We start from the raw sequence: 27,172 nt of genomic DNA, 5'->3' as shown, positions 1-27,172 counted from the left end.
TATTTTTTCTCTTCATTCTTAATCATTGATTTTTTTTTTTAATTCGAAGGTTTCTGAAACTACGTAATTTTCCATTGATAGTTTTGATAGTCTTTTCTACTCTCAATCTATCGAATCACTACATACAGCAGAGATAACACAGTCGCCTCTGTCCATGTTCCGTCATGCATGTAAATGAGAAATCAATGTTGAAATGCGTAGAAAGAGTGTTTATCTTTACCATTACACTCACAGTGGCCTTGATCGGTTTACGTTTTAAAAAAGAACCTAAATGACGCGCAATACATTAAGTCTCCATTCTCTTATGTCATTGGTCCAAGTATGAACTTTTGAAGCCCCTAGGATTTATTTTTTTGTTTTAAAAAAAAAATAAAAAAATAAAACAAGGCCTTTCGCCATAGTGTGGCAGGATACTGTTGTTGTCAATCACTTTTTTTTTCGTTTGCTTTTTTTGTTTTTTTGTTAATAGCGAAGTCACAGTGTCTGGTGACAAGTTGAGTACTAAAAAAACTTACCCTGAACAAGAAGCTCAGACTCATTCATATCTATTGAGTTTTATTAAATTATAATTGATACAAGGTACCTAATACATAGAAATAGATAGATAGATAGATAGATAGATAGATAGATAGATAGATAGGTAGATAGATAGATAGATAGATAGGTATGGAATATATATATAAAGCTCCCTGGAGTTTTATGAAGTCTAAAATGAATTGTCTACTAGAAAATACGAGAAATTGAGAGAGAGAGAGAGAGAGAGAGAGAGAGAGAGAGAGAGAGAGAGAGAGAGAGAGAATTAGTGAGTCAGAGCGATTATGTATACGTATATACGGTTCATTTACTATTCTGTCCATACTGTAATCTAATTATCTATGTGTGATATACCATCAACTCATTGTCTTAGTCAATACCATCTGCCCTTAAACATGCGCCCCCCCCCCCCACCACCCCACCCCTGTTCCTCCCTCATTCCCATACCATATCTCTCCGTTAGATTGTACCTTACTTTGCTTAATTCGCATTATCCACGCAGCTAAAAAAAAAAAAAAAAAAAAATCAAAAAAAAAAATCAGTAATTTAAATGTCAACCCGACAGATCAATACACAATCGATGAATTGATTAATCGCTAATCGTTATCCGTACAATCAATCACACACATACTGCTGACGTAACGATTCGGTACGCATGAGCGCCATATGTTCAACCTTTCCAAGTCGTGTTTGGTTTTGTACTAGAATAGCATCATGCCTTGGATCTTCCAATAACATGATAATAGCAAATTGTATTTATATAGCGCATTTTCAATATTATTAAATAGTAGTGATAGAGATGTAACACAGTCTTCAGTGAAGTCAGACCACATCGAGCTGTTCCTGCTCTCTAGCTTAAAATGACTAGAACGGCCCTGAGTTCAAGGGGTATGACACCTAGATAGTGACGTTTGTCCCGAGAACGAATTCTATCTTCGGCAAGGCAATGTTGACTCCTTGTAAAATGCTTACATTATTCAGGTGTGAAAAGAGTAACTGCGCGGCAATAGGGTTGATCTTATTTAAAATAAATAAATTATTATAAGCATCATGTCTCTCCCTATATGTTGACTGTTGCTGTGAATAGCATTCCGGATCAAAAGTATTCAGGAATACTGTTGATCCTATCAGAATTCTTTCAGTAAATGGACAATATCTGATATTTTTTAATATTTGAAAGGAACAATAATTCAAGAGATTCTAATATATTCGTAATGTTTTTAGCTAAAACACCATAAAAGAATATTGGCTACTTTGGCAGCCGACAACCTAATCCGGCGGGTGGTTACTACTCCGTGTTTGAATGCTTTGATCCGGTGATGTATTTCAATATTACAGACCCGGTGTTTGTTGTCGTCGGCTGATAAGATTAATGGTAAATGTTACGTTTGAATGAAACATTATTCTGTCTTTCAGTCTTGTTCAAGAAAATAATAAGTTGTCCGCTGATTCATGTAGTACCAAATTTTAAAATGTTTGCTCTGAAAAAATCGGAGGAAAATTTGATTTTAAGATATTTTTTGGCCTCATTTTCTCTTTTGTTCAAAAGTATTCATGGATACTGAGTAGATGTCGGTAACTTACTAAGATATTCATTCATCCATGTGCGCTAGAAAGGCTCCAACATCGGGCAGCCAGATTTGTCAGTGGAAACTATGATGGGATACGAGCCTAACTCAACTTATAAACGATCTCCAATGGAAACCGCTACAGAAAGACGATCCAGCCAACAAACTTCTCGTATTCAATAAAACACAATACGGAAAACTCGAAATTCCAACTAGCCATTTGAAACACAACAAATCAAGAAACTCAGCATTCAATTTTGAAATCCCCTTCTAAAGAGCAAACAATCATCTTTAATCTTTCATCCCTTCCACCATCCGACTTTGGAACTCCCAACCCTTCACTTGTAAACACGCCCTTGCGACTGATGACTTAAAAAAAGACGGCCACCCAATCTTCAACCTGAAGCTTTGGCCTTAATTGAAGAAGAAGAAGTAGTCGGCAACTAAAATCTCGCCCGAAATCGCGGTTCTACATAAAGGTATGACATTCACAGGTCAATACTGCCGGTCTCTAAAAAAACAAACAAAAGTTTAAAATTGTGCCCAGGAAACTCACCCTTCAACAATCGATCAATTTAAAAAACCCTAATCTTGCACAAGCACTCTAAAACCTGGGACTTAAGGAGGGAGCGTTTAGATTTTTTGACAAGATAAGGGTCATTTTCCAAACCCCAGGTTTGAAAGTTTTTGGCAAAATGAGGGACGTTTTAATCGATCAATATTTGAAGGACGAGTGTTCTGGGTAAAATCTTAAATACTTGCCTTTTTCAGAGTACTGCAGCATTTTCTCTAACATTACCCATTGTGCTTTACAAAAGTCTTAAAACTTTTACAAGATCTCTCTCTCTCTCTCTCTCTCTCTCTCTCTCTCTTTCTCTCTCTCTCTGTATCTCTCTCTCTGTCTCTCTCTTTCTCTTTCTTTCTTTCTTTCTTTCTATCATTGTAACTCATCCGGTCATTGAAGCACTCAACACCGCTTTATTTTGTATTAAAAAAGAGCAACAAACAGCCTTTCAACAGAACAACAATCCACTTTCAACAGAACAACATAAGCTCATAATATTATACTTTCTACATCTAATAGTTGCCAGGATGTGCCAGATGGCCATGTGAGTGACCAAATTGACCTATATTACTAAATTTTATTTCATATTTTTTTCGAATTTATATTTTAATTTTTTAATTAATGTTTACCTAGTCTAATCGATTTTTTAAAATTACAAAAATCGACGAGTTTATAAAGGGGGTAAAGGTTTTGGCCACACGAGGTTCCATTTGGCCACTTTTGAAGTTGAAATTGGCCACGAGGAACTCAGGTCACCTGGCAGTCCTGTTATTTGCGGTATTGTTAGCTTACAAAGTTTATCAAGCCGCCTCATCTACCTGTTTTCAACGTAAATTATTTAGTTTCATTATTTACCCAGTCTCCCACTCACCCATTTTGTTTGATGTTTACAAATCAATTATTATTGTTGGTTTTAATCTTTTCCAGAAAAATGAAAGAACACCTCTTTGTTTACGAAGGTCTTTTTTTTTAAGTAGTACATAACATCTTATAAGGCAAAGAAAACTGAGTGCACTCAACAGTCTAACCGAAAAAACTGCATGTTACCCTTTGAACCAAGCAAAGCGTATTGCAAAGCACCTACGGACAGATTAAGATTTCATAATTATTCTACGTGATGCAAAATGGAACGGATTGACTCTGTGTGATTATGATTGCAAAACGTCCAGTTTAATTCCAATTTGCAGGTAAAGGGGAATGGTATAGCTTATAAAATTTTCAAGACTAGGAACCTCCCAATGTCTCCATCGATATTCGAACCAACCATTTGAATTAAAGACAAACCACATGGCGACTAAGTCATCAGCTATCCCTTGTGTTGCATTATGATAATTAGTAGATGGTACACAATGCAACTGAAGAGTGATCTTCCAAAAACCCCTAACTCCGTTTTTCCCATTTTGAGATAATGGGGATGATTTTCCCTACTATTCCTCGGCCTATTATTTTACCATATTTTAAACTTCAAATTCACACAAATCTAGGGAAATTATTGTGCCATTGACATGCTTAAAATAAAGTTTATGATTCAATTTAGATCATCTATCTCATGGATGGAAAATCTCAAAAAGTAGAAAAATCGACTTAAACGAGTTTTGGAAATCCAGCCTTCAATTAAATACAGAAAAATTACACACTGAGTATTTATATAGGATTTCAAACTATCCGCCTCCAAGTGATTTTTGTTATTAGATGTCGTCTTCATTTAACATCATCGCCGGTTTAAATATTTCAAATAAATAACTTCCGTCTATTTCGTTTCCAACTGAGTAGCTTATGCAGTTGGAGGATCAGCGTGCCCTGCCTTGTGAAGAATCAAAATAACGATATTTGATAGTCAGCCTTGTCAACTAGTTGTTATTTCCTTTGCTTTTTAAATATATCTATTCCTTTTTACATTGCAAGACACAGTCTTATGTATACCTAGTGCGACTATTTCTTTCTATTTATTTATCATCCTTACAGTTACAATAAGTTCTATACGGCGAATCGACTATGTGGACTCTCGCCATCTAATCGGAAGGTCCAGGATTCGCCCAGAGCGGCGCATAGTTGAGTCCTTGGAAAAGGCTCCTTTCTCGTATTATTCTCTCACCATACTTAGGTGTAAAATGATTACATGGTCGTTAACAGCGTTGTCTCTGTCCGAATAAATTGTAATATCACCAAACAGGCGTCGTTTCCCGTCCACCATGTTAAGTTTTGCTAATATGACTAGGGACCCCTTTGTAAAGCTCCTGTAAAGCGATTTGATCACATTTAGTGAATATTGCGCTACATGATTACTCTAGTTTTTGTTTAAACAGAATTCCACTAATCCAAATCTCGTGTATCTTAAATTTTTTTATGGATGATAATGGCGAGGCGGAGCAAAACTTTTCTCTTTAATAAATAACTATTCTATAAACCGGTATATTAATCTTGTTTGAGGTGTCAGGTTTGAAACATTTTGATAAGTTGGGCGTCATTTTGATCGATCAATTATAACAGTAAAAGTTTCCTGACCAAATTTTAAAAACAATGTTTTGCTAAAATGTACGACGGAATACATAACCTTCCATATCATTATCAGTGTTCTTTATTGACAGGTACGAGTTCTACTACTGTTGACATAACCCATTGTACACATCGTCCTTCGAGTTTCTCCTCCATTCAGAATTCACTTCCAACTGTAAACAGTTTGGTGTGGAATGTTTTCGTACACTACCTCCGCTCCAAAAGGGCATGGTCCCTTGAAAACTTCTTCATAATATTGTGTAATGGGTAAACCCTTATTGTGCTTTAACAACTGAAATTGCCTGACCATAGATCGTAAACATGTTTAAGTTGAATTGAAACGACGTTCCGGCATACAAATTACTTAATACTTACATTTTGTGTTATCGTTTGCCACTGATAACTGATCTAAACAAGAAATCAACGCTAGCAAGACATGACATGGTGGACATAGAATAAATAAAACAATGAAGGAACTGCCCAAGCCACCTTGTTGGAAGTCTGGAAATAAAAAAAGATTACCAGTGCTTCTATGGGAACAAAAGAAAACCAACCAAACAAACAAAAAACATGACTTTTATAAAGCTCAAAGCGCTTTACAAAGGGTCCCTGGCCAACAGCAACATCTAACATGTAAGACGAGACATGACACCTGTTAGGGAATCTTACCATTTTTTCCGACAGAGACAACGCTGTAACGGCCAGTTACTCATTTTACACCTGAGCACGATGAAAGAAAGTGAGTAAAAACCCTTTTCTAAGGACTCAACTATGCGACCAGCGATGCCCGAAATCACGACCTTCCGATCTTAAAGCGAGTGTCATACCACTAGCCCACATAGCCGCACGATAAAACCAAAATCAATAGTTTGATTTGTGTTAGCATGTGTTTTGCTTTTTTATTTTCATTGAACCACTAGTATACTTCCATAAATAAGGGCAGCGTGGCTCAGCGGTACGGGCTTTGCTTCGTACCCGAAAGGTACCCAGTCCGATCACCCGCCTCTGCGCTGTGTTGCCTTGAGCAAGTCACCTCGCTCTAGCTCAATTGACGGCGCTGCACTGCGGCTAATGCCTGGGTTATTCCAGTCTTCCGTTGAATTGACCCTAGAGACAAATTTCCAGTATGGGATGAATAAAGGGAATTACTTTTTTCAGTTATTAAAAAAAGATTACTATGGTCCGTGGATTCATTTTTCTTATGGTTTTTGTGTCATCGATATTTTAATGAAAAACTCTTCGTCTTCAGCTGATGGAACATTTGTGGAATCGTAGTTCCTTGGATATGCTGCTTCATAATACATAGCAGGCGGACATGGAAAAAAAACTTATGCAATCTGCATATATGAATTTTAATTTATATTTTTTTAAGAAAAGTAATTCCCATGGTAACTCTCCACTACATTGATGCTTTGCGTTAAGGTAAAACACTCACAACATCCGTCAACCGGATAAGACGTACCAACATACAAAAATAAACATGTTTAACCTTGAGCGTTTATAAGTAAGATTTATATGATCTATTGAGAAAAAAATATGAAAATGCTGTCTGAAAACAATAACAAAGAGCTGATTGACGTCAATTTTGTCCCTTCTATAAAACAACACAATAGAAAAGTAACGCAACTTGCAAACTGGAGATCAGGCCACTTCAGAAAAAGGAACGCCCTGTTTATACGGGTGGTTGCAATTATAAGTTCAAGTCCAATTAACAAGTATTGAACGGGGTACTAGGCAGAAAATCCTCAAAATATAAAATATATTTATCATTGTTAAAAACGCGTATTTACCCATGCGATAGAATAATGGTGTAAATGTACACGGTTCAATGACTTGTCTTACGTGACTCTGTATGTGTGTGTGTGTTTATATGCATGTGTGTGAGTGTGTGTGTGTGTTTGTGTGTGTGTGTGTGTGTGAAAAGGGTATCGATCATTGTATCGGATAAATAAACATAATGACTCACACTATGACGTCAGCACAGGTGAATGAACAGTTGTTTTTATTTTATTTATCACAAGTTCTGACAGTTTTGAAATAAAAATTGGAGGTCAACGACATTACACTAAGATTCAGCTGTCAACATTTATTGTCATCAATGTAAAGCAAGTTGCTCTTCTTTGGATTGGTGTGTCGTGGGTTCGAATCTATATCAAATCAATGAGTTTTTATTGTTCTTATCTTGGCCTTGGTAACTTGACAATCTGATTTCTTGACGAGTGAAACGATGTTTGTCGGATTGATACAAACGATAGCCTAGGGTATGTCATTTTAGACACATTTCCCCACTTGACTCATGTGTCAGTGAGTTCAAAACTATAGGCAATAGTGGGTATTGTAAGGCTCCTAGGACACAATACTGTTTATCATGCAGCTGGTGCTATATGAAATGGAATTTTAATTTCGTTTTGGACTTCTTGACGCATCCATGAAGGATAGTGAAGCTTTTTGAGATAATGAATCCGAGAAAATGTGATATATTTAAATGGTCGTAGTTATTTTCATTTACTGCTTCTTTTCCTTCCTTACTTCTTTCTCTAATTCCACCACCTCCCACGTCCCCTCGTCTACTATACATTTTGGATGGTGCCTTCTATGCGGCCATTACATTTGATAAGATCAATCAGTTGTATAAACTGGAAACAGTACATAGGATATTATTATAATATAGTTTGGTCAGTTACCGTAATTATTTTTTTTCTACACTACTAAGATCACCGTTAAATGAAAGCCTTGATAGTGTAACAGAAGCCTTGAAACAGAGAGCTTGACATAACTCAACGAGTGCAGCTTGATCATGATTATTGAAGGGTTAATGTGAATTTATTAAATTGCTCTGATTTTATTTAATTTTGAACACAATATTTTTTTTTCATAATTGCTTCTTATGATAGCATAATTGTTAACCACAAATTATTTCAAAGACCATTTATGGTTATTAACTTGACCTTTTATATAGAGCAATACCTACAAAAATTTCTCAATGCTCTACACAAGGGCTCCCTAGCCAACAGGAAGTGACATGATCACTTTAAACATTCAAACACGTCCTTATTTTTATACGTCATGCAATGACCCGACGTCTCAAACGGTATTTATATTGCCTTGAATGGGGTGCTGAAGCTGAATTTTATGCTTTACTCATAGAAGCGGGATATAAAGATAAATAAATGATTTCATTAAGGGAAGATGGTTTTGTTTCTCGGACTCCAAATAACTTAAATTCCCTATCATTTCAACTTTAGACCATGATCCCATCATTTTCCTTCATACGTCATAACACCAGCTTAACTCTGTAAGATAAATAAATTACCTTTAAACATTGTAATATTTCTATTAACACCGTGTCAAAAAGCTTTCAATTCTTATCAATTAGATAATACAATAATTACACGTTGCATGTGTTTTATTTCCATGTATGACAAAGACAGATGGTTATCGATACTTTTCCAGGGTTCACCAAGTCCTTACAACCGACACACCCATTCCTAATATTAAAACAACTCCTGGTGGACTGTATTCCAATATCTAAGGGATATGATTTGTGTTTGTATTATTCCAACGACCTTCCACGTAAATAAGCCAACTCTAATGGTGAGTTCATGTGAATTATAAATATTAATTTGATAAAATCTAGTTTTGATATTTGTCTATAACTGGTTAGTGCAATAGTTATTTATTTAAATGTTACGCCAAAGGTCTATATTTTATAATGGCATAATTTACAATAGATAACAAATATTCGATTTATATATTATCAAAATATAAAGCATATAGAACTCGTGAAAAGGAATGCATATTGTGTTTCCTTTATGCAAAAACATTTAATGAAATGTATTAAAAACATTAACAGTGAGCATGAACTCTGATGTTTGGGGTATGTCTTCTACGATGATTATTAACTTTCGCAATAATCTAAATTTTAATTAGTGACTTCGACGAGAAACTCTGTTTGCCAATTCCATTCAAGATACATTACTTTATTTTGATAGTAAGCGTCATTAGGAACAAAGAAAATGTGATAGACATCTAAGTCAATCAAAAAACCCCATTAAACGTTTACCACGCTTCGTTGATTTCGAAACTAATTGCTATAGTTCTCAAATCATGGTCCTGGCCAATTTGTGGCTCTTCGCTGGAATATCCGAGAAACCTTTTTGAAAATCAAATTTAAGTTTAAGATTAAGAAATGGAAATAGAGAAAAAAAAACACACACAACAAAAACAACATACCAGTCATATATTCTAAAGAGAAAAAAATTCCTTAGCCTTACAAGAAGAGCAAGTCCCAATATACCCGTGCAGATATATCTGCCGCAAAACCTACGAGTAGATCCATATAAAGAAATAAAAATTCAAGCACGTGTGAATTTCAACACGATCATATTATACAAGCAGCCCATTTTATGGTCAACAAAGAAGTACCCTCTGGCTTCATCCTACCTTATTCCAGAACAAACTTTATGAACCCATCCTGGAGCTGAGTAAACCATCGGTTATCTGTCTCCAGATCCAGATCACCACGTGAATTATGTGAGACGGTAAGCAAGGAGAAGTACACGAATTTTAATATATGTTATTCATTTTTAAGGGGTGCTCCAGTTGAATGTTACTAATATTAAAGTTACAAATTATGGAGCAGAGACTAGTATAAGTTAAAGATCTGAACAAGTGTGGAACCAGGCTGATTTTTTGGGATGAATTTTGTTGTTTTATTTTTCATTCATGTTTTGTTTGTCACTATTTCATGCACACTTTTTCATAATATTACTAAACTTAGATTTGAGTGTGAACTCGTGTAAATCCTTGTTGACATCTTATTGTCAAAAATTAAACTTCCATCGTATCGGAGACAGCGAATGGTGAGGTGGCAAAATAGATACTGTGCTGTATACCGCGGGACGCAGCTTTAGTGGGTTTAAAAAAAAAAATTACCAGTATTTTCTAAAGTATACTTGGAGGATCAAAATGAGTTTGATTATATTTTTCTGACAATACTTCCCATCCGCCTGGCGCTGGTGGAAAATATTTTGCGATAGCCAAGCATCCTTCTCGAAGGGTTGTAATCAATTGTTATTGTCCAATTAATGAAAAGAGGCCGGTATAAAATCGTTGGCCATGAACTCCAAAGTCAAATCAAAATGAGAGACTTCTTACCGGTAGAACTTCCGTTTGATTAATATTCTATATTATCGTGACGCTACTGTATTGCGACGACTTTGCGAAGGTTGGGTCATTAGGATAATTGAGAAGAAAAACCAATCAACCAGTGAGTTATCAAACAGAAAATTGTTGGCAATTGATCAGTGTAACCTAACCTTAAAAGCGAAGAATAGAAATCGAGAATGGTCACGTCACCACTGAGTCATGACAATCAAAACAATCGGCGAGCGCCTTGTCGGTGCCGTGGTCGGCTCCGCGTACTACTCCGTAAAATAACCGTTGGGGCGGTTTGACGGCCTATTAGAGTAAAATTTTACTATGTATCTGCGTTTGCAAACGCAAACGAATGATCGAACGTCGAGTAGCAAGCAATAATAATAATAATAATAATAATAATAATAATAATAATGATAATAATAATAATAATAATAATAATAATAATAATAATAATAATAATAATATAATAATAATAATAATAATAATAATAATAATAATAATAATAATAATAATAGAACTTTATTGTCCATAAATATGACAATTTGTCATTTAGCTACACTTGTTATAACGTTAAATGATAACTATAACATTGAACAGATATTTCACTCTTACTTATTTTCTTTCTCTCTCTCTCACACACTCTCTATCTCTCTCTCTCTCTCTCTCTCTCTCTCTCTCTCTCTCTCTCTCTCTCTCTCTTCCTCTCTTTCTTTCACGCGTGCGATATACACAACAATGATCTAATCGCGAATAAACGAAGTGCCTTCTTCGTCGCTTTGCTCTGATGTTACCGGGTTTTTTTTTTAAATCATTTCTTTGAAGTTCAACTTATTTCTATTTTTCGCGACTTGTTTGTCATGCATTTTCCAGAGTTCATTCAATCAAGGAAAGGAACTTAACGATTGGAAAAAAGGAAAAGCAACACCGATGTACAAAAGGGAGAAAATAATTAAAGCAGATAACTCTAGATCAGTATGTATCACTTCATCACCAGTAAATTGATGACATGTCCTATTTTCAGATATCATGACTTATATAGAGTCCACTAAAAATTTTAACAGAATCATAATGAGGTTTTAGGAAAAGAGGCCATGTAGAACATAACTAAAGACCAACGATTATACATTGGCTTTGAAATTATGGAGACATCGAATACAAAACAAAACATTCCAATGGATTATGTCCTTCTTGAGCAATTGACTACAGGCAGTGATCGGTGTACGATGCGTCAGCAGAGCCACCACAAGTGATATCGGGTGTTCCTTATGTTACAGTTCTCAGGGCCCGCCAATTCTTAATCTAAAATAGATGGCATGGCAGAAAAACTTACACTAGGAACCCAATGAAGATTGTTTGCACCTGATGGGCTTTTAGCAATTATTCCTGTCGATCTACATAACTCACTGTGCTTGGATAAAGAAAACAAGATTGAATTCCATCCTCATAAGTGCTAGGTTCACAACTGCATTACCAACGTGAAAATTGCACATTCAACACACATAGGTCATACATAACATCATTTTAGATGAAGTGAGAAAGGCGAAATGTCAAGGCCTAGCGATAAATATGAAACTGAATATGAATTATCATGTAATAAAGATATGTACAAAAAAAGTTATGATAAATAAATAAACAACCAAACTCTACTTTAGGCTTCACCAGAAGAAATTAAATTGACAGCATGAAAGAAATAAAATTTGAAATGCTACAAAACTTCGCTAGACCTTCACTAACATGCCTGTCTAGGACGCTCACCACAAATCAGAAATCCATGAATCAAACCAATACATAGCAGGGTAGTAATTAGTATTTATCAAAATAAAACCAAAATGAAAAAAAAAAACAAATTTGATTTTGAACTTAACCCGTTACAACAGAGGAGAAAGGGCAAACGTCCAAGTGAAATCATATCTCCATGATATTTAACAGAATATATAAAAGCCATTACAGTCTCGTTCCCCATTCAAGAGTGACGCTCACGTGAACTTTCTCATACCGTCAACATTGAGGCAGTTGAATTTTCTCACATCTCCAGTGAAAGAACACTGCAAAAGTCTGTAGAAGCTTCAAAATGTTAAAAATACAGACTAACATAACAAGTAGGAGGAAGAGGAGGAGGATGGGTTGGAGGGATGGGGGGGGGGGGTAGGTGGAGAAGATGATAATGAAGAAGAAGAAGAAGAAGAAGAAGAAGAAGAAGAAGAAGAAGAAGAAGAAGAAGAAGAAGAAGAAGAAGAAGAAGAAGAAGAAGAAGAAGAAGAAGAAGAAGAAGAAGAAGAAGAAGAAGAAGAAGAAGAAGAAGAAGAAGAAGAAGAAGAAGAAGAAGAAGAAGAAGAAGAAGAAGAAGAAGAAGAAGAAGAAGAAGAAGTGAGGAGAGAGTTGTTTGGATCGTTTTAGCAATTCAATGTTTTCAAAGATTTTGTTATTTACCAAAATTATTTGATTGGCCTCCTCAAGTGCGTCGTCCGAACTACGTAGTTGGCGAGTGTCGTTCGATAAAGTGTTTGCAAACTGCAAGCGAATAACACGACTCTACGGTAATTTGGTGAAACTAATTTGGAATAAGTTCCCACCATATCTCTCTTCTATGTGGTTTGTGACACGGTTCAAAAACACACCTAGTAGGGGCGATAATCATGTCACGTTGTCGTTAGTAAGTGCTTTCTGCTGGCCAGACATCAGTTAATAAAGTCCTTGTGTCGGATTAACCGCAGGGAAGACCTTTTAACCTGTGCTCTGCTGGCGTCAAAAATATTGGCATATATTCCATCCACTTGGCGCTCAACTGAGATTTCCAGATTGATTGTGTCACATGCCTAATCTGAGGGTGTGGATTTTGCGATAAATGTAGGTTGATATTCTGAGTATCTTGATTGTATTCAATTGATATTACGTAATTGTTTGATATTTGTTTTGGATTACATACTTCTCTCCATAAATGTAAGTATAGACCGACAATGCTTTGACGTACAGTAAAATAAAATGTCATATTATAAAAGGAAAAATATGCATTCAAATAATAATTAAACATCCCAGTCGTAAATTGCAGCTAGCTTTAATATTTTTACTTTTGAATTGTTCTTCTTCTTCTTCTTCTTCTTCTTCTTCTTCTTCTTCTTCTTCTTCTTCTTCTTCTTCTTCTTCTTCTTCATCATCATCTTCTTTTTCTTCTTCTTCTTCTTCTTCTTCTTCTTCTTCTTCTTCTTCTTCTTCTTCTTCTTCTTCTTCTTCTTCTTCTTCTTCTTCTTCTTCTTCTTCTTCTTCTTCTTCTTCTTCTTCATCTCTTCTTCTTCTTCTTCTTCTTCTTCTTCTTCTTCTTCTTCTTCTTCTTCTTCTTCTTCTTCATCATCATCATCATCTTCTTGTTCTTCTTTTATTATTACTTCTACTACTACTACTACTACTACTACTACTACTACTACTACTACTACTACTACTACTACTACTACTACTACTACTACTACCACTTCTACTACTACTACTACTACTACTACTACTACTACTACTACTACTACTACTACTACTACTACTATTCTTATTACCGCTGCTTCTGTCCTCGCAACCAGTATCTCACTAGACCAAATCGATCAAACAAGGTACAGTTTTGATAAATTGTATTTTATTTTAAATGCACCTATTGACATTGACTGAACATGGCATTTTAAAACATTTTATGACAATGATAAAAATGAACAAAGGTACCTTAGTGTTCCATTGGCCTTTATAGAATACATGGCCTATCTAGTGAATAATATATTATATTTTTTAAAAACTAAACAAAACAGGACAATATCTTTTTTTATTATATTATTATATAGAAAGAATACAAGCGATTGTAGATCTATGATTTTTAAAAAGCTATAATGAAATTGATTTCTTTTCAATATAGTAATCCTTGTCTGCAAACTACGTGACATTTTTAATATCGAATTTTTATCGTTTCACGCTCTCTGGCAACACTTTGACAAAATTTTAATGTGACTGTAACCTTGATATTGATACCGTCATATCCTTCTAGATCTACCATTCATAAATTGCCTTTACTACGTCGTGCTTTTCACCCCATTGACAATTTGACTTTATTATTTTTTTCTAAATTACACCGTGGGATTTCGTCTCAATAAAGAATGGCTATCTGCATGGTGGTGCGTAGTAATAAGAAAGTCAGGGATATTATAAAATGTCGTCTACATGTACGTTTATTATAAACACAGCTTATAGAAAAGAGGTAATAAATATAAACCAAAGAACAGGTAAAGACAGTAGAGACATTTCATATATCCTACATATATCCCTGCCAAAGTTTCTCTGTGATGTTAAGCGTTCACACTCCAGCTCGGTAACACCATAACCTTTTTTTTCCTTACTATACTACATAAATAATTCATAAGTCGTAGATACAGCTACCTTCAGACCAGCGTAGCATATCGGTCTATGTGAATTTTGAATGAATCATATTTCCCTCTTACAATAGAACTCTCGAATAGGGTTCTGTTAGTTTGACAGATATCTAATGTTGGGCTCTTCCGATATACATTTATCCCGTGAAATTTTGTCCCGTCCCTGGTATTAGAGGGTCTATACTTTTATTATAAAATTAGACTACTGAGGTAGGCCTCAAAAATAACGTTACGTTAAAAAAAGGAATTAGCACTTGTCTTTGCTCACGTCAGTGTTAGATTATGGGAAAGATAATTGTCTGTGAAAGTTTGAACGGGTAATTTTTTATGAGATGATTTTTTTTTTCAAAAATGGAAATTCGATACGGGATGGACCCCGCTTAGCCCTGGGGTTATGTTATTTTTAGAGTCGAAGCACTTAATGCTTAATTTGAACAATCTATTTATTTCCCTGTGGTCGATGCATTGATTTCGAATAATTTAAGACGTTTTGATTTGAATAACGATAAACCATGTGGCAGTGCATTGGATAATAAACTCTTTTGGGTCATAGTCTAAATCGTTTTTGGCTAAATGAAATCATCAAATTCATGTATTGCAGAATATTTATCACTTCTTTTGTCTATACATCGTTGGCGGGGAGAAGGGGGAGAAGGGAATATCATTTATGATAGTATTTGAACAGTTTGCAAAGGATGCAAGTTTGAAATAATGCATCATATCATAACATGTCAGTAATAGGGCTTTATAACGGACTAAGTGTTTCTTAAATGCCATTAAATTATAAGTAATATATAAGTAATAACATATCGTACATTACACATTTTTTATCCTTGGAGATAGACCGAAATATATCAAAAGCTGATAAAAGTATAGAAGAAAATTTAAAATAAATGTTTAAAACAAAAAAATCCATTCTTATTATTGACATATAAGGCATGCAGTGAAATATTATTTATAAGAACCTTTATATACATAACTGGATAATTGATTACTCTCATTAAGATATAGTGAAAGTACTCTGGCACAGCCCCCCCCCCCCCCCCGGCCCATCCCCCATCAAGCTGATGAGAATAAAAGTTGTATTACGATTCAAAAACCGAAATGAACTTCAAGTCCTTAGTCCCTGAATTTCTACAAGACTACTAACTCTGTCGTATTCTGACAAAAAACAACAACATTAATTTGGAAAATGTTTTGGTCAGAAACTTAAATGACCCTCATCTTGGCAAAAATTCTCAAACCTGGGACTTCATGAAGGAAAAAAAAGTCCCGATGACACAAAACTTTGTACCGTATCGTCCCGTGTTATAGCCTGCCCGGTGTCGTGTCTTGTTGACATGACAGGGATTTTGTCTGTCACCGTTATCCTTTATTGATACCTGAATGGGTTACCTTTTGGCATTGGAGTTTGTGTTGTGTGGTATTCAATGGGCGAGAAGGAAGAAGGAAAAGAAACGGAGTTTGTATGTGTGTGTATGTGTGTGTGTGTATGTGTGTGTTTATGTCTTTTTGTATTATGTGTTTATAGATAACATCAAAATATAAGTAAAATATAATTTATGGAGGTATTACAAGACATATAATTGCAATGGTATGGGAATGTGATTTTGTACTCGTTGCTTCATAAGATTGAACGTCGCGAGTCTATGCGTTTTTAATAGTTTACACCATATAAAAATATGAATATGTTTATTCAGTTCATCGGACTTTAAAGGACAGATAAATGTATTAAAAGGTAATCAATAATTTTGAATTATGTCATATTGTTTGTTATTATGTTGATTCTATTTTGCATTGTTACAGATTACCTAAGTTAACAAGTTATATTAACTAAATTATTTTTAATTGCTTTTGCGAGTATTTCATTAAGTGTCTACTTTTATGTGATCATTTGAATCACCTGCAAACCATAATGTTTTGAAAAAAAAGAGGATTATGAACATTTATTATGCGCATTTTCACAGATTAAACATGCTAAATGCGCTTCACAGTGTTTCAATTTTCCTTCAGCAGACATTGTGGGATCACATTTCCATTATTGTACCAGTTGCCTGTTAGCCGTCCTTTTTGTACTATTACTCTCACATTAGCCGTCGCCGTCTGTAGCCAGGTACCTATTCATGCTTTAGTCGAGTGAGATAATGTATGTAAAGTACCATTGTCGGGACCAGATTACTTTCATCCATTCAGCAGTATATCACGCTTAACATTGCTTGTATTTTATGACAAGATGAGACACCATACCGTTACAATTTGAACACCTCTACGTACATAGTATTTTCATTGCTTTTCGATTGAATAAACCTTAAAATCATATGTTTTTTTATGACCGCATGTCTGTGGATGACATCAAGTAACTTTTCTAAAGGTAAAAATCTTTATTCATGAGTATTTAGCAATGCCAATATCAATTGACAAGCTTACTGTCTATCAGACAGTGTCATGGTTTGTTACGCGCAAACAATCGTTACCTCTATATCAATGTTATGCTGTTAATAAACAAAACAAAAACAAAACAAACAAAAACAAAAAAAAAAAAAAGGAACAAATAATAAGCGTCTTTTCATTCCGGCTATAAAATTTTTTAAGCCATTCATTGATTGATTCGAAACTTGCCAAAAAGTCCTAAAAGCTGAGACCTCCTATTCGTCTTAGATTAAATACGTTTGTTTGAAAACTTGAGGGGAAAAAAAAAGGGGGGGGGGGGCACAATGATTGATTGACTTCGAGAGAGGGGGGGGGGGGCACAATGATTGATTGACTTCGAGAGAAAATTCAAATGCGTTATTTGACCAAAATCTGAGTTCAAGTTCAAGCTCATTTACTTTAAGGCTTGCGCCAATAATTTTCATAATTTGATAGCAACATATATGACAGTGTCAGAGAAAAAGGATGATAAAAAAGATGGTAAATGAAACCAACAAACAAGACGGTAATATTAATGATAGTGGTGAAAAACGATACCATCAACATGCAAGAAACAATCTACAACAACAACAAAAATAATAATAATAGTAATAATAATAATAATAATAATAATAATAATAATAATAATAATAATAATAATAATAATAATAATAATAAATAATAAAATAATAATAATAATAATAATAATAAAAATAATAATAATAATAATAATAATAATAATAATAATAATAATGATGATGATGATGATGATGATGATGATGATGATGATGATGATGATGATGATGATAATAATAAATAATAATAATAATAATAATAATAATAATAATGATAATAATAATAATAATAATAATAATAATAATAATAATAATAATAATAATAATAATAATAATAATAATAATAATAATAATAACAACAACAATATACGGTTTTTAATATAGCTGCTGACCCCGTATCTCAATAACCTCAAAGCGCTACAACTATGGTAATAATAATAAACTTATAATAATAATAATAATAATATAATAATAATAATAATAATAATAATAATAATAATAATAATAATAATAATAATAATAATAATAATAACAATAATAACATTACAGCGGCAATAATAATAGTTAAATAGTATTAAGAAAACGGTGTTTTGCCAGAGAGCAGCAAGATAAACCTGCTTCATGCCTATTATAGTTTTCTGTGATTGATTGTGTTTCATGCAAATTAGCATATTATAATCTAAGATCGTTAGATAACAGCGATAATGTACATTACGGTCGTCTTTTCATTTATTGTATTGTTATAATTTATAGCTGTGCGATAATATTAGCCTGAGGAGTTATTTTTTATCATAAGGAAATCATTGCTTGTCACATTGTGAATCTAAACAAATAGTTAAAAAACGATTCAATTGATTATTCTAGACAAGCTTCAACAAATATTATGACATGCTGTCCTTTAACACGGATATTATGAGGTCTTGTGGTGTGTCACTCGCTTTCGGATCGGAAAATACTGTTCGAGCCTCCCTCGGCGCATAGTTGAGTCCTTGAAAAAGGCTCTCTACTAAAATTCTTTCACCGTACTCATGTGTAAATGAGTACCTGGCCGTTAACAGCGTTGTCTCTGTCGGAAAAAACTGTAATATCGCCTAACAGGCGTCATGTCTCGTTCTACATGTTACATGTTGCTGTTGGTCCGGGACCCCTTGTAAAGCGCTTTGAACACATTAAATGGATATTGCGCTATATAAAAGCTATTTTAAAAAAACACAAAGTATACGAGTATTTACACTCATGTTTCCAAGTTTCTATGACCGTCCTGTCTTTCTTAGCTTTTCTTAGATTCCAAGAACCTATTAGTTACAGAGAATTAGTCCTTCAGAGTCATGAGGCCCATGGAGCCGGAGAATATCCCGGTTTCACAAGCATGAACGGACAATAGCAATTGCTTGCTACTCATCGTAGCACACAAGTCTATCGCAAAGTACTTTCCGCCAGATCTAACAGACCCATATGTCCAATCAATGCTGGGTGGACAGGGGGAGGGGGGTCAGAAAAAAATCTCGACTGCACCTGTGATCGATCTCGGTCATTTTGGGTATGAATCTAGTGCTCGTCCAACTGAGCTATCGGGACTTACAGAGAGGACGTGCCAAATATCTGCTGTCTATCTGGTTTTTAAGTAATCTATTTATTCTTTTATTGTTTTTGTTTTGTTTTTGTTTTTTATCTGAAGAAGGTTCTTAGCCCTAAATGTTCTATGTTTGGAATCGTGTTCTTTTTTTGAAGCTTTGTATACCATTTTGTTTTTTACTTTTTTACAGTCCACACCTTCTTGCAGCTCAGTATTACATTAACTTTTCTTAATGTGTTCTGTCGTCCTACATATTATTATTACAAGGAGTATTTTGACTACTACCGTTTTCTTCCTTTCTGGAGATTCTTCATAAGAGTCTTTTCTATGATGTTGATGCAAATAGTGACTGAATTATACTAACAATGAAAGTGTGGAATCATTGTCGCATTATACATGTTTACCATTGTTTTTATTGGTATTATAGATCGCAATCGACAGTAGACCAATCCGTGTAAGAATAGATAATACGCTTTACAAAAAGAAATATTGTGCATTACAATACAATATGACAGGGATTGTTTTAAGCTAGGCAATGAGTTTTGCCTTCCCAAGCTATTCAGGACCTGCCCTATGTTTCATCGATTTGGTCATATTTACTGCGACAAAGTTTAATTAAATCCAAGAGAGAGGATAAAACTCCTAGTATCTCCCACAGAACTGAAACACGCGTTTTTCAGCCGTAGTCACGTGATGTAGTGATCAAAAGTCATTGGTAAGCCCTTCGAGGCCAAGGTCAATAAACTATTGATTGAGTTCGGTATTCACCCCTGAAACTGACAGTAAGGTACAGTAAGCCACAAATTAAACAGAATCGGTTAACTCTATTAGTTACTTCGTCTATCGATCCAATAAGGGACTGGCGTTAGAGGTCTCGGGACGACGTTCAATGTACATTGTACTTTTTAACCTCCCGTAGAGGTAAATATTTGCATTGAATCATAATATTCCTTAGCTCCATTTGCAGCCAATAATTTAGTAAAGTCAAACCACAAAATTATTGATTTATTTTGACAGAAAACTAGATACGCGTAGTGCGTGTATTTTTTGTTTTTGTTTGATTCATTTATTAACATTCCGGTAAACAGCTTGACATTTCAAAAAGTAAAATAACGTCATAATCAAGGTTACTTCCCAATAACACACGATTTCATTCATTACTCCTTTAAAAACCAATCAAACAGGTCGATTTTCTGCTCGGTTACAAAGAGATTTCCAGATTACATGTTATGAAAATGACTTGTTTACATTTATGGGTTCATCGAACTCATCCCAGGGTGTGCCTATAGGCCAATGATTAGCTTTATATGGAAAAAAAAACTGTAGGTTCAAATCTCGGCGGTGCACATTTATTGATTTTTTTTTTCTTTTGACTTTGGAGTTTTGGGGATTCTGTCCTTAATTGTTATATATTATAATAAGACGGATAATGCAACTTGTAGACCTTATTTTAAATTGCTTTATTGTGTTGAACAATAGAGATATTAAATGCAACAGATTCCTAAAAGAATACTCATCATAATTTGAAAAAGGTTAAACTACCCAGCTCATTGCAAGCTGTAAAGTGGCGGTAGATATATTTTCATGTTTGCATTCCATAAGTTACACACTTAATTTGTGTCCATGCCTAAATTTTATCAATATTATTAATTGAAGGAATGTAGGCGTGATGATATTTATTTATTGTTGTTTGACGTGGTTTTAAAGAGCATACCGGCAATGATGTTTGAATGTCTTCATTTCTAATTAATTTATTCTATCATACAAAAACTAGAGCATTTAACATACACTCCTGCACGACATTTTGTTCCCATCACTTTGGCTCTCCGATGGATAAAAGAAAAAATCTGCATAGCGTAGTTTCACAACTGTTTTATTTGCCTTATACTGCTTTCTTCCACTTCCACACGTTATGCAGACCACACATTTTAATGGGCTGTCAAGCACAGTTTTTGTACTAGAATTTGTAAAAATAAAACGTCTTTGCCTACAGTCAGTCACTTAATTGATTTTGAATAGAGCCAACAGACATGACCTCTTGAGACCCTATTCAATCTATAATCAAAATAAATACACAAGCACCTACCTGCATCATATTTGCCTCTGAGAAATCATAACAACCTAGACCTATTCCTTGCTGGGTATATTTTTCTTTCTTAAGTGCATTTATCGTCTTGACTAGTAACTCACCATTGAAGCAGAAATCTAATTAACGATTCAATTATGTCCCTCTATTCAGGTGTAAATTGAGATATTCTGGGGAGATAGTAGTTTAAGATAAACTCTTGACTTCTCTGCACTAGAGAATAGAAACAATATTTGCGATAGACGAGGCCTAATACAATCAGGATTGTATTCAACTCAAAGGATTACATTGCTGGTTACAGGGTGACTACTACAGTTTTGTTGTATTTGTAGTACAGGATTTCAGGTTCAGGTTTCAAACTTTATAAGTTGCTTTTGGTAAAATACCGATATGTGCTCAATCATCTAATTCACCTCCCCCCCCCCCCTCTCTCTCTCTCTCTCTCTCTCTCTCCCCTCCTCTCTCTCTCTCTCTCTCTCTATCTATCTATCTATCTATCTCTTACTTCCAACATATAATTATATATATATATATATATATATATATATATATGTGTGTGTGTGTGTGTGTGTGTGTGTGTGTTAATGAGACATAATGTCAGGTTAAAATGTAATCAAACCCCGGATTAAAAGGGTTAATATCTCAAACTATAAAATCGATGACGTCCTTTATTAAATCGACGATTTCTGTTATTGAATTATTGAAAAGTCTGGTAACTCCCAATTCTATATCGATATAACCGAAGGGAGGGGCTTCCCTTCCCAGACAACAATCCGTGCCAGGTGGTTATGGGTCAATCCTAGTCTATCCTACGTATCAACACCGGCTGGCACTAATGAATATGACGTAATGGCAATCAGCCAATCAGTCGGCTTGGAATCGTTGATTGTATAACTCAACCTGATAATCGACGACTTAAAACTCAATGTAAAGTAGAACGGCTTATGGCTTTTGTTTCATTGGTTTAACTGAAAACATTGGAAATGTTAAAAGTTTTAGAATTCATTCTTGCCCTGTTTTAAACAAACATTTTCTATTTTGGATTTTATTGAACACTCCAGACTACGAGGTAAGTTATGTGTTGAGAATGTATGTATTTGATGAGGATTCGTTTTTGTCTTTGAAAAAAATCGAATCATTCACAAAAATAGATAAGTAATGATAAATAAGGACGTTTTCATGCATGTTTAAAAATGTGCTTTCAAATAATCTATAATTAGAATACCTTTAACACATGTTAAATCACAAAATAGAAAGAAAAAAAACCGATGCGCTTCCCTTGATTTTTTTTCAATTTATTGAGATTCCTTAATTGGCAACATATAGCTCGTGTGTTTATGTGTATGTATGTGTGTGTGTGTGTGTGTGTGTGTGTGTGTGTGTGCGTGTGCTTGCGACACATTTAGGTCATTTCAACGCCCCTCTATCTCCCTCTCTCCATCCATCTATCTTTCTATGTATCCATCTATCTATCTATCCATCTATCTCCTCACTCTCTCTCTCTCTCTCTCTCTCTCTGTCTCTCTATCTATCTATCTATCTATCTATCTATCTATCTATCTATCTATCTATCTATCTATCTATCTCTAACAGGAGACAAAGATAATCTAAGTTCTGTTGTTGTATGTCTTCTTTTCCCATTTCATTATTCCTTCCTAATTCTGCACTAAATTGGTTTCTCCCAAAATTTCGTAGATTTTTCACTTATTGAATTGCGTTTAAAATGATAGATAATCCAGTTTGAAAAACGTTTGGTACGCTATACAGGTTTACAACCCATCAGAAGAAAGATGAATAATGACATAAATATGTTGATTCGTGTTTTTTAAAGGTTTTTTTCTTCTTTTTTTTATAGTAATTTATATTACATGGTCGTTCACTTAAATGTTTTGCCCAGTCAAAAGTGACGCATCATCTTAAAAACGTGAACTGAATTTTTTGTTTTGTTTTTTGTTTTTAATGAATAATGAACTTGCGATTAAGCTCAGGCTGAATGTCAAAATCTTAGAATTGAAATTGCAAGATCTTTGCTTTGACTTGGTACAATATGTTGACAAAAACTCCTTTTGGCTATACTGCCGTCCAATGAAAAACACATTGGAATAGAGAACGTTTATTTTACATGTTAATACATGACTTATTAAAGATTGTCACACCATCCAGATGGATACCACATTTATCGATAATACTATTATGACATAAAGTGAACGATACGATATCGAGCCAAATAAGATAAAAGGTATATTGTCATTGACTGCTTTGCCGTACTCTGAAAAACACATAAAATCCATTTTGGCGCCTGCGGGTCCGAGTTCCGCTCTGAGAGGCGCATCGTTAAGTCCTTAGAAAAGTCTCCCTACTCACATTCTCTCACCATAACTAAGTGTAAAATGAGTTCCCGGTCGTTAACAGTGTCCAAATAAAATAAAAGTAATATCCCAAACAGGCGCCATGTATCATGTCTCGTTCTACATGTCACCTATTGCTGTTGGCTAGCGACCCCGTGTAAAGCGCTTTGAGCACGTTTAGTGGATACTGCGCTTTTTAAAAGCTCAAGCTCTTTTTGTTCTTTTCTCTTTTTAAGTACGACAGTATTATTACGAAACCTCGTTTTTTCGCTATCTGTCATTTCTATCCTGGCAACGTAGTATGCACACCACTATATTCAAAGACCGTCAATTACTTGATATAAAGATATATGAATGGAAATGCCTTTTCTATCTCACTCAATGTGCTAAGTACTTTCTAAGATACAATCACAGCTATGACGGCGTGATGGAGAAACAACAACAAATATACTACGAATGATTTTATTGCCGATAGTGTCAAGAGCCTTCCGTCTGGGCAAGGTGCAAATATTTGCAGGTTTAATAACCGAACGCAATTATGGGCCTGATTTAACATTGTTGTAAAGGCCAATATTTTGTGTTGGTTTTAGTGTATTTACATTATATCAATGAAACCATAACTATTTGGATTACCGGACCTGCAAATAAGTCCACGTCGATCTAGGGAAAAAATAAAATAAAAAAATAAAAAATACTTGATGCTATAATAAAATACAGTCCTTGGTATTTTAAAATTAGACTGTTACAGCCTGATTTGGGGGTCCCGATAGCTCAGTTGGTAGCGCGCACTCGCCACACACGCAAGAGGACTGACAATGAGTCCGGGTGAAGTCTAGGTATTTTTCCAAAGCTCTCCCCCTCTCCCCCTCTCCCCCTCTCCACCCAATAGTGATTGGTAGCTGAATATGTTAGATATGGCGGAATGAACTTTGAGATAGACTTGCGACCTGTCTAAAGTTTAACAAGCGATTATTATTGTTCAACCGTGATAAACTCTGGCTATATGGATTAATGGCTCTGAAGGACTAACTACAACCTGATTCAGTTGTTTGTTGTTATTTTTAAAAATATGTTAGCATTATAATTTTCAGCATTAGCGCCCTTGCGTTGAAATAATTATAACATTAATTTTAATTTTTGTCGCCCATCCACTGCAGTATGTGTTTAATCAGTTCAATACCAATCCCACTCTTTTGTCAACTGAGTGGGGCAATCGAAATTCTGATCAGGTAAATCCGATGTCCTTAAAATTGTTGTTTTGTTTTGTTTATTTACATTTTCGCCACACAATGCAAATGTTGCTGTTTGAAACTCGGGGAAAGAAAAATGGAAAATAAGTTTCAATCTAATTTACAACGACAAGTGGCGTGGAAGTTTCAGGTGTGCACTTTGTCAACAACTCACGATGACAACCTTCGACATTTTCAAAGTCTCATTCAAAGGTGATCACTTTACACATTATGCCACATTCCATCAAGCCCTTTATGAGCTGTCAAACATTTCATATACACGTTTATGCACACGAGCATATGCGCGCGCGCGCGCGCGTGTGTGTATGTGTTTATAATTGTGTATGTGTTGGTCACAATCTGTCATTTTAGTACCAGAGAAGGGGTTTGGGGGTGGGGGGGGGGGGGGGGGGGGGGGGATGTCAGAATTAAAAAATTCGACTACACTCGGAATCGACGGAATGGATACCGGTTCTTTGCGTGAGATGTGAGAGCTCTACCAACAGAGCTTTCGACATCCTCTGGCAAGTTTAACTGACCCATAATTGACTTGCTTTCGCTGGACTGCTCAACGAACAAAAATGTATGCAATTTCGGCTCGATTGCTAAGTCAACAATCATACTCTTGATATAATTAATTGGATATGCAGCTCAAAGAGTGCAACAGTTGTAAGGTGTTGATTTAAGTATGAAAGCTGATTCGACACAGACCATCGCCGAACACGTGTTGATTCACTGTTGTATTCATGGTATGTGATTGCACGTGCTTTGTGGCAACGGCAGCTAAACTTAGAGTAAAGAAGATATAATAATAGAAAACAGGCCATAACAAAATATTGTTCTGACCCTATGGAATTTTTCTATGCATTTTTTCTGCAAACAATATTATTTTAATAACTCGAAGTCTATTTTTTGGATAAAATAACTCCTGAAGTGGAATCAAAAGTTAACAACAACGGGAGAAAAAAAGATATAATACAGATTAAATATAACATCGTGAGAACCAGGGTTCGAGTCCCAAAGTCGGCATCTCCTTTTTTTAAAGCAAGATACGTAGTCCGTACCCCTGGTTAATCTTGGTCTTTCTTCGAGTATTAACTCATAGGTTAAGTAAAGCGATTCTTAATTTTTAAAACATAATAAATAAAAATGCCTAGGTCTCTATGCGTGTTACTTTGACTTTACAACTGATGAAGTCGCATAAATAAACAACGAATGTGACTTATTAAAAACAAAGATAAGTTGAACAAGTACAAATTAATAAACTGACACGAATTTAAAATCATATTCGGAACCGAGTGCTCTATAACGTCGATGTGCATCTATACATGCTATGTCTTTCATTAAAAGTGTGAAAAATTGAATATGACTTTTATTAGCAATTTAGTGGATCCTTTGACTCATTTCTTTAGTAACAAACGGACCATGACAATTAATTAGTGGTAGAGAGCGGCGGGGCTGCCTGAAGTCTAGGATAGTAATAATACTAACGAGAAGGTGAACATGGAAAGGCTTCGGATAAAAACAATAAAAACAATGTTTGTTTGAACTGTTTATATCTGAAACCCTTTTTTTGCATTTTCACCTTTTTGTTGGTAACAATTGAATCTTTTAAAAAATAGGCACAAGTCTATCGCATGGCCCATTTTAACAAACAACGGACAAAGCTACCAAATTATTGCTTGATGGTTAAAGGGTCAGAATAAAAACCTCATCTCATCTCGTGACCTTTGCTGTGCCTAGTTTATTATAAGGACCCTTTCTCAGTGAGCAGCCCTACACAAATTGACAACATTCATATTAAAATTGTTGTTTTCAAACATTACACCTCTTTAAAAGTGGCCATTTTGAAAACTTCTATTCAATGGATATACGAGTGCATTACCTTCTAACCGATCATTTTATCTCAAACATTTGATAAACAATACACAGTCGAAACGTATTAATTTAAGCCTGTTTTCGACTAGGGATTGGGTTTTACTTGGCTCTGGTTGTTTCTCAACGCCTGGAAGCAATGACACTTTGCTTTATTCCTTGATCCAGAAATCAACATGATTTGTAATAATCTATCAAGTTGAATAATAATTTACTCACTCACACACTCACTCACTTATTCCCATGAACGGATGTTCTTCGGGGGGGGGGGGGGGGGTAGAAACTTGTAGGAAGCAACCTTCATTATCAGGGGTCACACATCTCGGTCATTGGCCTTCTCTGTCAATCTTG

The 27,172-nt window shown here is 34.9% G+C and overlaps 1 protein-coding gene across 3 annotated transcripts in view; it reads left to right on the top strand.

Moving 5' to 3' along the window:
• Positions 1 to 12,905: 12,905 nt before the first annotated feature.
• LOC144958393 (phospholipid phosphatase 1-like) overlaps positions 12,906 to 27,172 on the top strand; it is an 80,300-nt gene continuing 66,033 nt past the window's right edge. Inside the window, exon 1 of one of the 3 annotated variants that reach the window (XM_078890411.1) lies at positions 12,906 to 12,976. The gene's annotated coding sequence lies outside the window, so the exon portion shown is untranslated. Of the gene's footprint in view, positions 13,171 to 22,096; positions 22,439 to 27,172 lie in introns of those variants that run through there. The other 2 variants (XM_078890394.1, XM_078890402.1) reach the window with 2 other exon arrangements.

This window comes from Berghia stephanieae, chromosome 1, assembly GCF_034508935.2.
Source record: "Berghia stephanieae isolate SIO BIC M18660-M18661 chromosome 1, UCSD_Bste_1.3, whole genome shotgun sequence".
Taxonomy (NCBI): domain Eukaryota; kingdom Metazoa; phylum Mollusca; class Gastropoda; order Nudibranchia; family Aeolidiidae; genus Berghia; species Berghia stephanieae.
This window is presented reverse-complemented; position numbering and strand designations above follow the sequence as displayed.